The sequence below is a fragment of the Vulpes lagopus genome, chromosome X (assembly GCF_018345385.1).
Source record: "Vulpes lagopus strain Blue_001 chromosome X, ASM1834538v1, whole genome shotgun sequence".
Lineage (NCBI taxonomy): Eukaryota > Metazoa > Chordata > Mammalia > Carnivora > Canidae > Vulpes > Vulpes lagopus.
This window is the reverse complement of record NC_054848.1, coordinates 14,277,035-14,290,228: the sequence shown is the minus strand read 5'-3', so window position 1 is coordinate 14,290,228 and position 13,194 is coordinate 14,277,035. Positions and strand designations below refer to the sequence as shown.

Here is a 13,194-nt window from a genome sequence, read left to right as displayed (position 1 = left end):
TTCTTTTCTTTTTTTTTGTATATATTTTTGTATTGATTTTTTTATTGGAGTTCGCTTTGCCAACATCTAGTATCACACGGAGGGCTCATCCCGTCCAGTGCCCCCCGCAGTGCCCGTCGCCCACCGCCCTTCCCCTTGTTCATCCCCCAGCTTAGGAGTCTCGGGGTCTCACACAGGCTTTGGGGGGCGGGGGGGCAGCGGCCGGGCTGGGAGAGGCGCCGGGACCCCGAGCTCCGCGGCCGGGGAGCGGCGCACGCGCACGCGCAGGCTGCGAGCGGCTCCCGCCGGCTCCTCCCGCGGCGGTCGGTCCGGGGACGTTCTCCCCGCCGCGGGGGCGGCTGTGAGCCCCCGGCGGAGGCCCGGGCGGGCCGGGGCACGACTCCGTGCTTGAGGACCCGGCGCTGGCGGACGTCACCCTGCCAGGTTCGGTGGTTCTGCAGGTGAGCGAAACTCGGGGTTGGGACGGCCGCTGGGCGCTGCGGGTCCGAGCCGGCGTGGCAGCCCCCGCGCCACTTGCTGCGGCCCCGGCCCTTCTCAGGCGGACGCCGGCTCCCCTGCAGCCCCCGCGGGGCCGCGCACATGCTGGGGCGCTGCTCGTCGCCCGGGTTCCCTGGGCCCGGGGGGGGCTCTCCCTGGGGCGCTGTGCTGGCCCTGGTGGGGTCACGCGCTCACCTCTGAGGCGCCCTGTCTTGGCGTGTGCGGCGCCGGGGGTGCTTCCGGGGTCGTTGGTCCCGGGGCGGGGGAGCGGAATCGGGGACCTGTGCGTCACCACCTTGGTGAGGCCAGTCTTAATTTGTGCTTCGAGCCTTCAGGCGCCGGGAGTAGAAACTTAGCCTCGGTCATTCAAGGCTTTTGAGTTCCCAGGAATGCAGGTGAAGAGCCCAGGACGCGAATGGCGGTAGGGCCGAGGGGCTAGCGATGGGCGGGCAGGTGCATCCTGGAATGCGAGTGGAGTCTCGGGTCTAGGGGTCCTCTACAGCGCCAAGGCTGAGCAGAGGGTGCAGGACCAGGTTCTTGTCGTTTCTCTTAACCATCATCGGCTGAGGTATCAATTTGTGTCATCATTGGCCTAGGGCCTTTCTTACCCCTGTCCTGTTCCTATCCGCAAGGGGTTCCGATCCCTCCCATCTGTGCTCTAGGTTCCCCTCAAGCTCCTGCGATTAATTGTGCTGCCGCTTCCTTATTTTTTGTCACGGGAAGGATTTTATCCAGTTCTCCGGTAGACTTCCATGTAGGACTGGCTACATAATTTGCAGGGCCCAATGAAAATGAATTAAAATTTGATACTATTTAAGCAGCACAGTTTTATTTATTTTATTTTTTAAAAATTTTTATTGGAGTTCAATTTGCCAACATTTAGCATAACACCCAGTGCTCATCCGGCCAAGCGCTCCCCCCTCAGTGCCTGTCACCCAGTCACCCCAACACCCCACCCACCTCCCCTTCCTCTACACCTTGTTCATTTCCCAGAGTTAGGAGTCTCTCATGTTTTGTCACCCTCACTGATATTTTCACTCATCCTCTCTCCTTTCCCTTTATTCCCTTTCACTAATTTCTATATTCCCCAAATGAATGAGACCATATAATGTTTGTCCTTCTCCAATTGACTCATTTCACTCAGCATAATACCCTCCAGGTCCATCCACGTGGAAGGAAATGGTGGATATTTGTCATTTCTAATGGCTGAGTAATATTCCATTGTATACATAGACCACATCATCTTTATTCATTCATCTTTTGATGGACACTGAGGCCTTCCACAGTTTGGCTATTGTGGACATTGAGCAGCAGTTTTATATTTTAACATTTTGGGAGGGAGAATTTTGGACTTCTAAAAGAGTTGTAAAAATAGTACAGAGAGTTCCTGTGCACCCTTTACCCAGCTTCTCCTAATGTTAACAGCTCTCATAATCATGGTACGATTATCAAAATTCAGAAATTAACGTGGTACAATACTATTAACTCCAGGCTTTATTTGTAGTTTGCCAGGTTTTCCACTAAAGAAAGCTCTTTCTCACTTCCAGGATTCAATCTAAGATCCTATATTGCATTTAATTCTCACGTCTCCTAATCTCCTCCAGTCTATGGCAGTTCTTACTCTTTCCTTGTTCTTTTTGACCTTGACACTTTTGAAGAGTACTAGTCAGACATTTTGTAGCATGTACCTCAATTTGGGTTTGTCTAGTGTTCCCTTGATGAGTCAGTGGTTACGCACTCTTGGGAATGATGTGCTTTTCTCAAAGCATTGCAGCCTCTTGAATTTTTCAATAGAACAGTTACTAGAAGGTTCAGCAGTTTGCCCCAAGTCCTAGACCTGTTAGCACCAAAGCCAGGACTAGACCTCAAGGCTCACTTTGATACTAGGGTTGTTAACACAAACCTTTAAATCTTTTTGTATGTTTTTCCAAACTACTGACTTATTCAGCATTTGACTTTTAGGATTGTGAGCATCGAGTTGTTGTTTGGTCCCTGCACAGTGAAGTAGGGGAAAGGGGAGGCTGAACAATGGGCAGATAACATAAGAGAAAAATAGTACTCCAGACACTGTGAAGTTAAGCTCTTGCCCAGTGCCCCTGCTGCTTCATGGACGGTGGTGATTATGGTCACAATTTAGTGAGCCCTGGCTGTGTGCCAGGTCTCAACTCAGCATCATCACCTCCCACTTCTAGAATTTCTGCTTTACAAAAGAGAAGCTGAGAGCCACATTTCCCATCATCCCTGTATCAATATGGTTACCAGTTTAGAGTTGTTGATGAGAGGAACTTGCATGAAATTTGAAGGCAGAAGAAAAGGAGAGCTGTTTTGTGCCACAAGGACACATGGGCGGATGTGAGATTTACAGAAGTTAAGAATTGATGAGGATCACATGCTTCACTGCTGCATGTGAAGGGATTTTCAGAGACTCTTCAGCAGCTATCCAGTAATCTTTCAAGAATTTTCTGTGATGCTTCAAGCTGAGGTCTACAGTGTTTGCTTTCTTGATCTTTGGTAACACCTTCTTTGACCTTGTCTTTCCTACCTCACTTAATAGTCCTGTAAACTACTAGTTCCTATTCTAATACCCTTTATTCCTCCTTTCTTATCCGACCCCTGATATAGTACAACATGTATTCATGCATTTAATCCTCTCACTGCCCAGGAGGAAGGTGCCAGTAGAAATGGGGAAACTCACAAGTCATTGTGCCACTCCAATATCCACCCACGAGCAGTTTAATGACTAGTTCAGGTAGTTCTTAGCAATAAAACTGAAAATCTTTGTTATCACAATGGGTTGTCAGAATGGATGTTCCTACATGAAAAGAGTGATAATTGAGACTTAATTTCTTAACACAGGAAAAGGTGCTCAACATCACTAATCATCAGAGAAACGCAAATCCAAACCACAATGAGATATCACCTCACACCTGTCAGAATGGCTATCACCAAAAAGACAAGAAATAAGTGCTGATGAGGGTATGAAGAAAAAGGAACACTCATGCATTTTGATGGGAATGTAAATTGGTGCAACCACTGTGGAAAACAGTATGGATGTGACTCAAAAAATTAAGAACAGAACTACCATATGATCCAGTAATTACATTACTGGGTATCTACCCAAAGAAAATTAAAACACTAACTTGAAAAGATACATGCATGCCTATGTTTATCGCAGCATTGTTTACAATATTCAAGACACGGAAGCAACTCAAGCGTCCATCAGTTGATGATAATGAAGATGTGTTACATATACAGTGGGATGTTACTTAGCTATAAAAATGGATGTGATTTTGCTATTTCTGACAACATGGATGAACCTAGAGAGTATTATGCTAAGTGAAATAAGACAATGACAAATACCATATGATCCCACTTATATGTGGAATCTAAAAAAGTGAATTAACAAACAACTAAACAGACTAAAAACAGACTCTTAAATACAGAGAACTGGTAACCACCAGCTAGAAGGGAAGTGTGTGTATAGGTAAAACAGGTGAAGGGGGTTAAGAGATATAAACTTCCAGTTATAAAATAAATGTCATAGAAATGAAAAGTATAGCCTATGGAATATAGTCAGTGGTATTATAATAACATTGTATGGTGACAGATGGTAACTGCATTTATTGTGGGCATTGACAATGTATAGAATTGTTGAATCAATATGTTGTACACCTGAAACTAATATAACATTGTATGTCAGTTATATTTCAATAATAAAACTCAAATGACAATTTTTTTTCTTTTTCTTTTTCAAATGTAAAAGACTGTTTACATATGAAAGCATTTCCAGGTACTCTGAAAGCTTTCAGAAACCATAACCTGAGGACTAGAGATAAATTAATTCCCTTTCCTCCAGTTGGAGTATTAGAGCACATAGAGTCTGTCTTCACATTACTCAATTGCTCAAGTATTTGTCTCCCCCTCTAGCCTGACCTTCCTGTCTTCAGTGCCTAACTCAATGGTTTGGGAGTGGTAGGTGCCCAGTAAACAAGCATTCCTCATTCACTCTGCCTTAACCTGCCTGAAATTTCATCATTAGTTTGATTTCTTTGGCTTGAGCCTAATTTGACCTTTTCTCCTGTAACAATCTAAGTTCTGTATATTCATGCTCTATGCCTTCTTGGAGTTGAACTTGTTAAATCCACTCCTCGAAGTTGGTTCAGTTTGGAACATGAGAGCATGAGGACTTCTTAGTTTTGAGAGAGACTTCTACACACAGATAAATGTACAAGAGGGTTGCAGCATTCTCTGTAATAGGATAAAACATTGGAAACAATTTGTTAAAGAATATCTTTTAAAACTAAAATTATGGCTCTCATGTATATATAAAATGAACATATGTTAGAGATTTTATTTAACTCATTACTAATTAGGGAACCGGTGATGTTAGGACTATTTCAACCAAACAACACATTTTTATTAGATTAGTGCAAACCAAGGCAAAACTGGCTTCTCCCACAGTTGGAGAAGGCAATTAATTGAATCTCCACTGTAGAATTTATTTGTGTGTCTATAGCTAAGATTTATTTTCCATTGCTATCAGTTATATATAGCTTACAGAATGGAAAATCAGAACCAGGTGACCAAGAATGATGTACTCCAAACAATGTCTGGTTTTCCACAGAAGCACAGATTTTTACCCATGAGTACAAATATTCATTAACAGAGAACTGGTAACATTAAGAAATTACAACTATATTGGGAAAAGAAGCATCCATTGCAAAGAATGTAGCGGATACTAAAATGAAAGGCAAATGAGAGACCGAAAATAATCACCATACATTTGTCTGATAGGGGACTTGTATCCATTATATATTCAAAAATGTTTATAAACCAATCACAAAAAGATGTACAACCCAATTAAAAAATTGGGGGAAATTCTCAAATGGGTATTTCATAAAAGAAAATATTGGAATGGCCAATAAGCACATGAAAAAGGGCTCAACATCGTTGGTTGTCAGGAAAATGCAAATTAAAATTATAACAAGGTACCAGCGTACACCCACCAGAATGGCTAACACTGTAAAGACTGACAAGGCAAAGTGCTGATGAGGATTGGACAACTTGTAGGTCTACACTGCTGGTGGGAATGTAAAATGGCATAGTAACTGTGGCAAAAATGTTTGGAGTCTCTAATAAAGCTACACACCACCTATGACCCAGAGATTATAAGTATATTCCCAGGAGAAATTAGTGCATATGCCCACAGAAAGATTTCTAAAAGAATGTTCATAGTAGCTTCATTCACAAGAGCCCCAAACTGAAGACAGCCCAAATTGTGATTGGGAATACCACTTCACAACAAAACCACCCCCACAAAACTAATACCTGCAAAAACAGAAATGAACCTCAAAAATATTAGGTTGCATGAAAGAATCCAGACACAGAAGAATTGCTACTCTATGATTCCATGAATATGAAGTTTAACAGGCAAAACTAAGGTGTAGTGTCAGAAGGCAGAGTAGTGGATACCTCTGTGGGGTTGGTATTGACTGGAAAGGGCATGAGAGAGCCTTTCTGGGATAATGGAAATGTTCTTTATATTGATTTGGATGGTGGTCACATGGGGATATACATATGTAAAAAGTCCTCAAGCTGTACTTATGTGCATTCACTGTATAAATTATACCTCAACAAAGTACTATTGACAAAAAGAATGTAGTCAATCTAGATAAACTGATTTGAAAATCATGTCCTGACTCAAAAAGACTTATCTCTTAAGTTCAGTGAGCTACAGAACAGTAAATGTTATACAATTCCATTTACATTATTAAAAAGCATGGGTGGGTTATGTGTCATATGTGAATGCATCACAAAAGATGGAAGATACTTGTCTGGTTATTTACTGTGCCTATCCCGGGCAGTGAATAGGAATAGGCATGGAGAGGCATTATTGTTTGAATTATTTACAATGTGAATGTATGGTTAAACTGTGGGATTTTAGCAAGCTCGAAATAAAGCCATAGCCAAAGATCTTCTATGAATCCGGTCTAGCACAAAAATACAGTTTTGGTCTTGGCCTTCTGGCATATCTTTCACACTACAGGGCATTTCCTGTCAGTGAGTGATAAAATCAGTTTAATGAGTTGGGACTAGCATTTCTAAGAAATAGGATAGAAATCATCAGAGGACAGTATGATTTTGGAAAATGTCTTAGTTTTGTATTCCTACTGTCTAGGAACTGGACTGCCATGTAAAATGCATTTCTTATTTGGGTCACAATTCAAAAATATTTGAAAGCCACTGGCTCGCTTAGTGCACTGTGTTGACAAGTGTAGGGTGACTGGTTTTCCCTTGCCCTGTAATTTAGAGAGATTTGGGGGATGGGGGAAGGGAATGAACAAGGAGAACACGAGCTTTCCTTTCCGCAGAGCCACAAGTGACTCCTTTAGCTGGCCTTTGGCATCCAGATCAGGCTTAGGAAGCAGGATTGGACCATAGTGGGTTGTATTTAGTGGAGTAAACTTTTTACATTCCACCCATCATCTGACCCTTGAAATACTTGCTTTTTAATCTTTGAAATCCTTGTTGTTATTTTAAACAGAAGCTATTTCAGATGTCTGTTTAAAGGAAATGCCAGCCACCAGCCTTCAAGGTATAGGCGATGGTAGGTTTCTTTTTTTTTTTTCCCTTCTCAAACACAGGAAGAGTGGAGTGTGTGTTGGGGGAGTGGATGGGAGTGGGGAGGAGAGAGAGAAACATACATATTCATACTTATGGTCCAATATATTTTCCTTATCCCCAAATGACCAGATAAGGGCCCTGCCTAACTGAGACCTCTGACAACCAGACCATCCAAGCCCAGCCTGAGGAGGCACTTGTACAATTGTATTGCTAATATATTCCATTTCCTAAGAATGTTGATACTTCCAAGTTTTTAATGGCACCACTTAAGTGAGTTTCCAAGTAAGTCACTTTCTCAGAAGTGATGTTCCTGAAATAAAATGTACATTTTAGTGGATATCACTTTTCTCTCTTAGCACTTGTGTTTTCAACCTAATTGTTGATTTACTTAAATGATGATTGATGTTTATTTAAGGACAGTATAACACCTTGATATGTTTTTGTGGTGCCTGGTAGTGCAGTATTCTGTACTTGTACTTGCTGGGTTCCTAGGGTAATTATTGCTTAAACACCCTTTTGATCTGCCTAAGAATACCAGCCTAATAAAAAAAGCCGTTACCAAATTTACAGACTGTGGGTTTGAGAACAGAAGTGTTCACATAGGCACACTTGCCAGCTTGTCACTTATTAAAAGATATTAACCAATTCATAGACCTTAGCGCGTACCTGTTATGCAGGTAGGTATTCTACTGTGTGATGGATCTGACACACAAGGCTATAGAACACTAAGTCTGTTGGGGGCAGTGGGAGTCAAGCTTTGTTAGTCACCCTTTCTATACTAACCGGGTCACGGATGAAATTGAAGACTGATCTGTTTTTTTCCCTACCTGTTCTTCCTAGGTATTACTCTAGAAAAGTGTTTTTTCAAACTTCATTATAAGAAACTTCATGGGTTTCATGAATGTGCGATTAAGGTATCGTTAAAAACAGCATTAAAAATATTTTAAGCCTGTGATTAATGGAATTGTTGATTTTCTCAGGTATGATGATAATATTGTGGTGGTGTAGATTGTGCTTTTTTGGGGGGAGATGCACGTGGGAGTATTTAGGAGACAAGGGGTATGATGTGTCTTCAATAATCCTTTCACAGGGTATAGCAAAAGAAAACGTAGATATGGAAAGATAAAATGCTAAGAATTGTTGAATCCCAGGGAGAGTATATGAGTGTTTGTGGTATTCTTTCGGTTGGCTTGACAATTTTCAAAATAAAAATTAGGGGAAATATGTATGTACATGTTATAAATATGTATATGTGGAGAGACAGTTAAAGTAAATAGAGCAAAGTGGGAGTGCTTATTGGATCCCCGTGGAGGCTCAATGGGCATTGGTTGCACTTTCGCCTGAGACCCTAAGACAGCTGTTTATGTGCAGAAGTTCATGGAATGCTCTTGCTGGGGAAGGCAGCGGGATTCAGCAGGGGGAGGAGCTGAGCTGTGATGCGGTACTAACCCAGGCCTCTGCCGAATCAAGGGAGCTCAGCAGCTGGGCTGGCCCTTCCTGGTTCTCCTTGAGGCAAGGGGGCCCGGGCTTTATGCCTCCTCACCCACCAGTCATTGGATGCGAGCTACCCTGGGGATGGGGAGGTAGGGGCGTGTGGAGGGGTTGAGGGTTAAGTGGAGGAGAACACAGCACTCACAGCATTGGGGGGATGGATGTGTCTTGAAGGGGGTTCTGGGTGGCTTGCCACAGCATCCAGTACCCAGCTTTTCTTTGTGGCATTTTAATTTGCTTATTGGAGTCACATTCTTAAAGATGTATCATTATTTGCAAGGTTACAGCTTTGTCAAGTGTTTTTGTTTTGTTTCCATAATTCAGGCCTATGGATTGGTGCTCATGTAAAACCTTTTCAACTCATGTGTATGACACTCAGTTAAATGTCATTGTCCTGCAAAAGGAAACTTTTTAATAGCTTTCATTATGTCAGTATCATATTACATAGAGTTGTAGGTTTTTAGTTTTTTTTCTTTCCGTTTTTTCATTTCCTTTTTTTTTGATAAGCCTTGAGTGCTTCTTATCTGACTTAGAACTTATAAAATAAATTTAGACAAAATGCCACTTTTAAAGCCGCTTTTTATGTCGAAGATTCAAATAAGATTATTTTGCTTAAGAAGGACTTTGCCCCTTGAAAACCATTGATCTACAGTTCCTCTCCCATCTCTAGCCAAGATGAGACAGTTCTGGACTTCCAAATATGAATGTGAAGTTTGAAAACAATGAAAGATAAAAAGGAAAGGTTTGTGATGCTAAGCATAACCGGCATCTGACTCTGCTGAGCCTCTCCGTCCTGATCATAACTGAGCAAGAACACTTTGCCCTTTCTGCTTGCACTAGCCGCTTTCTGGAACAAGGACAAGAATGAACAAGGGGAATTCTCTTCTGGTTGTTATTTTAAACAATTGTTTCCTTCTGATTTTCTCCCCCCCCCCCTTTGCCATGGTTTTTAATATGTGCTTCATTTATTCAGACAAGGGGACAACATTATCCCTCTGGAGAAGAAAAACAATAGTTCCAGAAGCAGAAGCTATGCATTGCAAAGAATTCAGTCACTTTTTCCTGGGGATAAAGCTTTATTTATCTTAGAATGGATTTGGCCTTTAAAACATGGATACAAAGCAGGAGGGGGAATGTAAATATAACCTCCAAATCTCTAAAAAGCTATTTAAACTGCAGAGTGGTGAAGCAAGATCTTAAATTCTTTCAGAATATGAAAGATCTTTTTGAACTATTTTTCACTGTCTTACCTATCACTTCAAAGGATGATTTGGCATGATCTTTAGAGACTTTCTTCTGTCCAAGGAAGGCTGGAAGGACGCTAGAAAGTGTAATTTGAACCAAGTAACTCATCCACAAATCTCCCAGCTTTCCCTGTATTTCCTCATAGAACCATTGTAAGGAATGAGGGATGAATGGTTGCAAATCTTCTTGTAAAGCATTAAGAGCAGAAGAAATGTTCCTTAGTAATTTACTCCAGAAGTGGTATGAACTATAAAGTTGGCAGTCTGGAGCCAGGCTTCTCTCTGATCTTACAGAGAGCGGGCAGGTTTGCCCAGACAATGTCTCCACTTTCATGGAAGGCCTCCAGGTAAAGACCAGTGGCAGGTGATATTGAATGTAGCAGTTCCTACTTGGGATCAGAGCCATGTGAACCCCCATTGCAATCTCAAGGAGCCTTTGGAGAGTTGACTGTGCAGCTTTTTAGAACACACACAGGCAGATCATTTGTGATACCCATAGCATGAAGAACTGTTAACCTCTCCCTGACCTCACATCTTTAATAAATTCCTTAATGGGGCAGCCCTGGTGGCGCAGTGGTTTAGTGCCGCCTGCAGCCCAGGTGTGATCCTGGAGACCTGGGATCGAGTCCCATGTGGGGCTTCCTGCATGGCGCCTGCTTCTTCCTCTGCCTGTGTCTCTGCCTCTCTCTCTCTCTCTCTCTGAATGAATGAATAAATAAATAAATAAATAAATCTTTAAAAAAATAAATTCCTTAATGTTCTACTCTCCCTTCTCCCTCTACAGTAGCCCAGTATGGTGCTTACTTTGTGATGTTCTGTTGTAAATAAGGCCATTAGTTCCAGCTATGCACACTAGGGTGCTCACTGCATTTTATTGTGAATTCTCTGTGTTTCAGGAGATCAGAAACAAGTGTTAATGGCTCAGTTATCTCTGACATTAAACAAAAAGCAGAAATTGTGGAAAGCATATATATATTTATGTATTTATATTTATATAATATTTATATACATATATATATATTTAGAATGAAAGATTGTCTTAGTTTGGGTTCCTGTAGAAATAGACCTGAGCCAAGGATTCAAGTGTAAATCATTGACTTGAGAGGGGAAGGAAGTGCTGGAGAGGGGTGGGGAAATGTGATAGGCAAGGGAAAGAGCCATTATAGGGTGCTACTGGAGCTTAAGCCTACTAGGGATCTCTGGGAGGGGTGCTGAAAATGTGCCTCAGAGTTTTCACACCTGAGGGTGAGGAAGCTGAAGCATTTATATATCAAATCCTCTCAGTTCTGGGTTGAGGACTGTTGGGGGAGCCTTAATTTCCCAGCACGTTCAGCCTGCTACCCTGGTGGCAAATTAGCTTTATAATGCTGGTGGGGGGATGCCTGGGTGGCTCAGCGGTTGAGCCTCGAGCCTCTGTCCGCCTTCGCCTCAGGGTGTGATCCTGGAGTCCTGGGATTGAGTCCTGCATCGGGCTTCGTGCATGGAGCCTGCTTCTCCCTCTATGTCTCTGCCTCCCTCTCTCTGTGTCTCTCATGAATAAATAAATAAATAAATAATAAATAAAAAAAATAAAATGCTGGTGGGTTGGTGGGGCACCTGGGTGGCGCAGTTGGTGAGAGACCAACTCTTGGTTTTGGCCTAGGTCATGATCTCAGGGTCGTGAGTTTGAGCCCTGTGTTAGATTCAGCGCTCAAAAATAAAATAAAATAAAATAAAATAAAATAAAATAAAATAAAATAAAATAAAATAAAATAAAATAAAATAAAATAAAATAAAATAAAAAAATATTCAGCTCTCAGCATGGAGTCTGCTTAAGGCTCTTGCACATGCGTGCACTCTCTCTATTTCTCTCTCTCTCTTTCCTCCCCCCAACCCCACCCTGCAGCCATAAATAAATAATTAATCAATCACATCTTTAAAACAATGCTGGTGGGATAGGGATATGGATGGGTGCTACAAAGATGCTATCAGATATCCAGAATACTATTCAGATAATTTTCAACAAGCTTTGGTACTTCTACCACCAAAGAATTTTTTTTTCTGGTAATGGACAGGAGGCAGTTTTCATTTACTTGAGTTTAATAGAGAAGAATAATACTTTTTCAACCTCACAGGCTTGTGAGAATTAAGTGAATTAATATCCGTGAAAGTATAACAGAAATAGAAGATGGCAGTTAAAATGATTTGACTGTTTGCAACTGGATAGAAAAGTAAAGCAAAGCAAAGCAGTAAACTGTAAAATAAAACTATCAGTGGTCATTTCTCATTTTATTGAGTTTTATTTTTTTAAAGATTTTATTTATTCATGAGAGACAGAGAGAGAGAAAGGCAGAGACACAGGCAGAAGGATAAGCAGGTTCCCTGAGGGGAGCCTGATACAGGACTCGATCCCTGGACCCTGGGATCACGTCCTGAGCCAAAGGCAGATGGTCACACACTGAGCCACCCAGGTGTCCTTCATTTTATTGAGTTTTAAGCTGGTTTTGCTTCTGAACCCCAAAATGTGGAGTTTCCAGTGATTTCGTTTATGTCCTGTTTTCTGATTCATCAGAAAGCCTTCTTGGATTCTGACATGATTAAATTTTTGGTATTCTTAATATATATATTTTTGGCTCACTTTATTGATAACTTTTTGAAAGAAATGAACTAAAATCTTCTATAATGGTGGATTTTGTAAAAGTGTTGCTTTGTATATTTTGAAACTATGTTATTAATGCATGGAAATTCAAAATTATTATAGCATCTTTGTAGATTTTTTTTTTTTGTCATCAAGCAAGGTCCTGCTTTAAGTGTTCCCCTTTAAATTTGGTTTCACCTGATGCTAATTTTGTTGGATTTTTTTGTTATTTGTCTAGTATATTTTTCTCATTCCTTTTATTTTAGCTTATGTATGTTGTTGTGTTTTAGGTGTATCCATCTCTAGCTTTTGTTTTCACCCCACCCAATATAAAGAGATTTATCTATTAAAGATAGTGATTAAAAACATAGATTATGGATATATTTGAGTTTAATTTTTTTGCTTTATTGTTCCTGTTTTTTTTATTTTTGTTTTCTTCTTCTGGTTTGGAAGTTATCCATTATTTTTCTGTAACACTTGTTTTATCCTCTTGTTTTTAAGATTTATTTATTGATTTTAGAGAGAGGAAAAGAAAGAGGGATCCCTGGGTGGCACAGCGGTTTGGCGCCTGCCTTTGGCCCAGGGCATGATCCTGGGGACCCGGGATCGAGTCCCGCGTCGGGCTCCCGGTGCATGGAGCCTGTTTCTCCCTCTGCCTGTGTCTCTGCCTCCCTCTCTTCTCTCTGTGTGACTATCATTAAAAAAAAAAAAAGAAAGAGAAAGAGTGGGGGCAGGGAGGGG

General features: G+C 41.4%; 1 protein-coding gene across 5 annotated transcripts in view; it reads left to right on the top strand.

The window, feature by feature from the left end:
- The first annotated feature begins 268 nt into the window (after positions 1-268).
- Positions 269-13,194, top strand: part of RAI2 (retinoic acid induced 2) — a 397,647-nt gene continuing 384,721 nt past the window's right edge. For 4 of the 5 annotated variants that reach the window (XM_041741690.1, XM_041741692.1, XM_041741689.1 and 1 more), the window contains exon 1: positions 269-440. The gene's annotated coding sequence lies outside the window, so the exon portion shown is untranslated. Of the gene's footprint in view, positions 441-7,021; positions 7,085-7,941; positions 8,016-13,194 lie in introns of all 5 variants that reach the window. The other variant, XM_041741693.1, reaches the window with a different exon arrangement.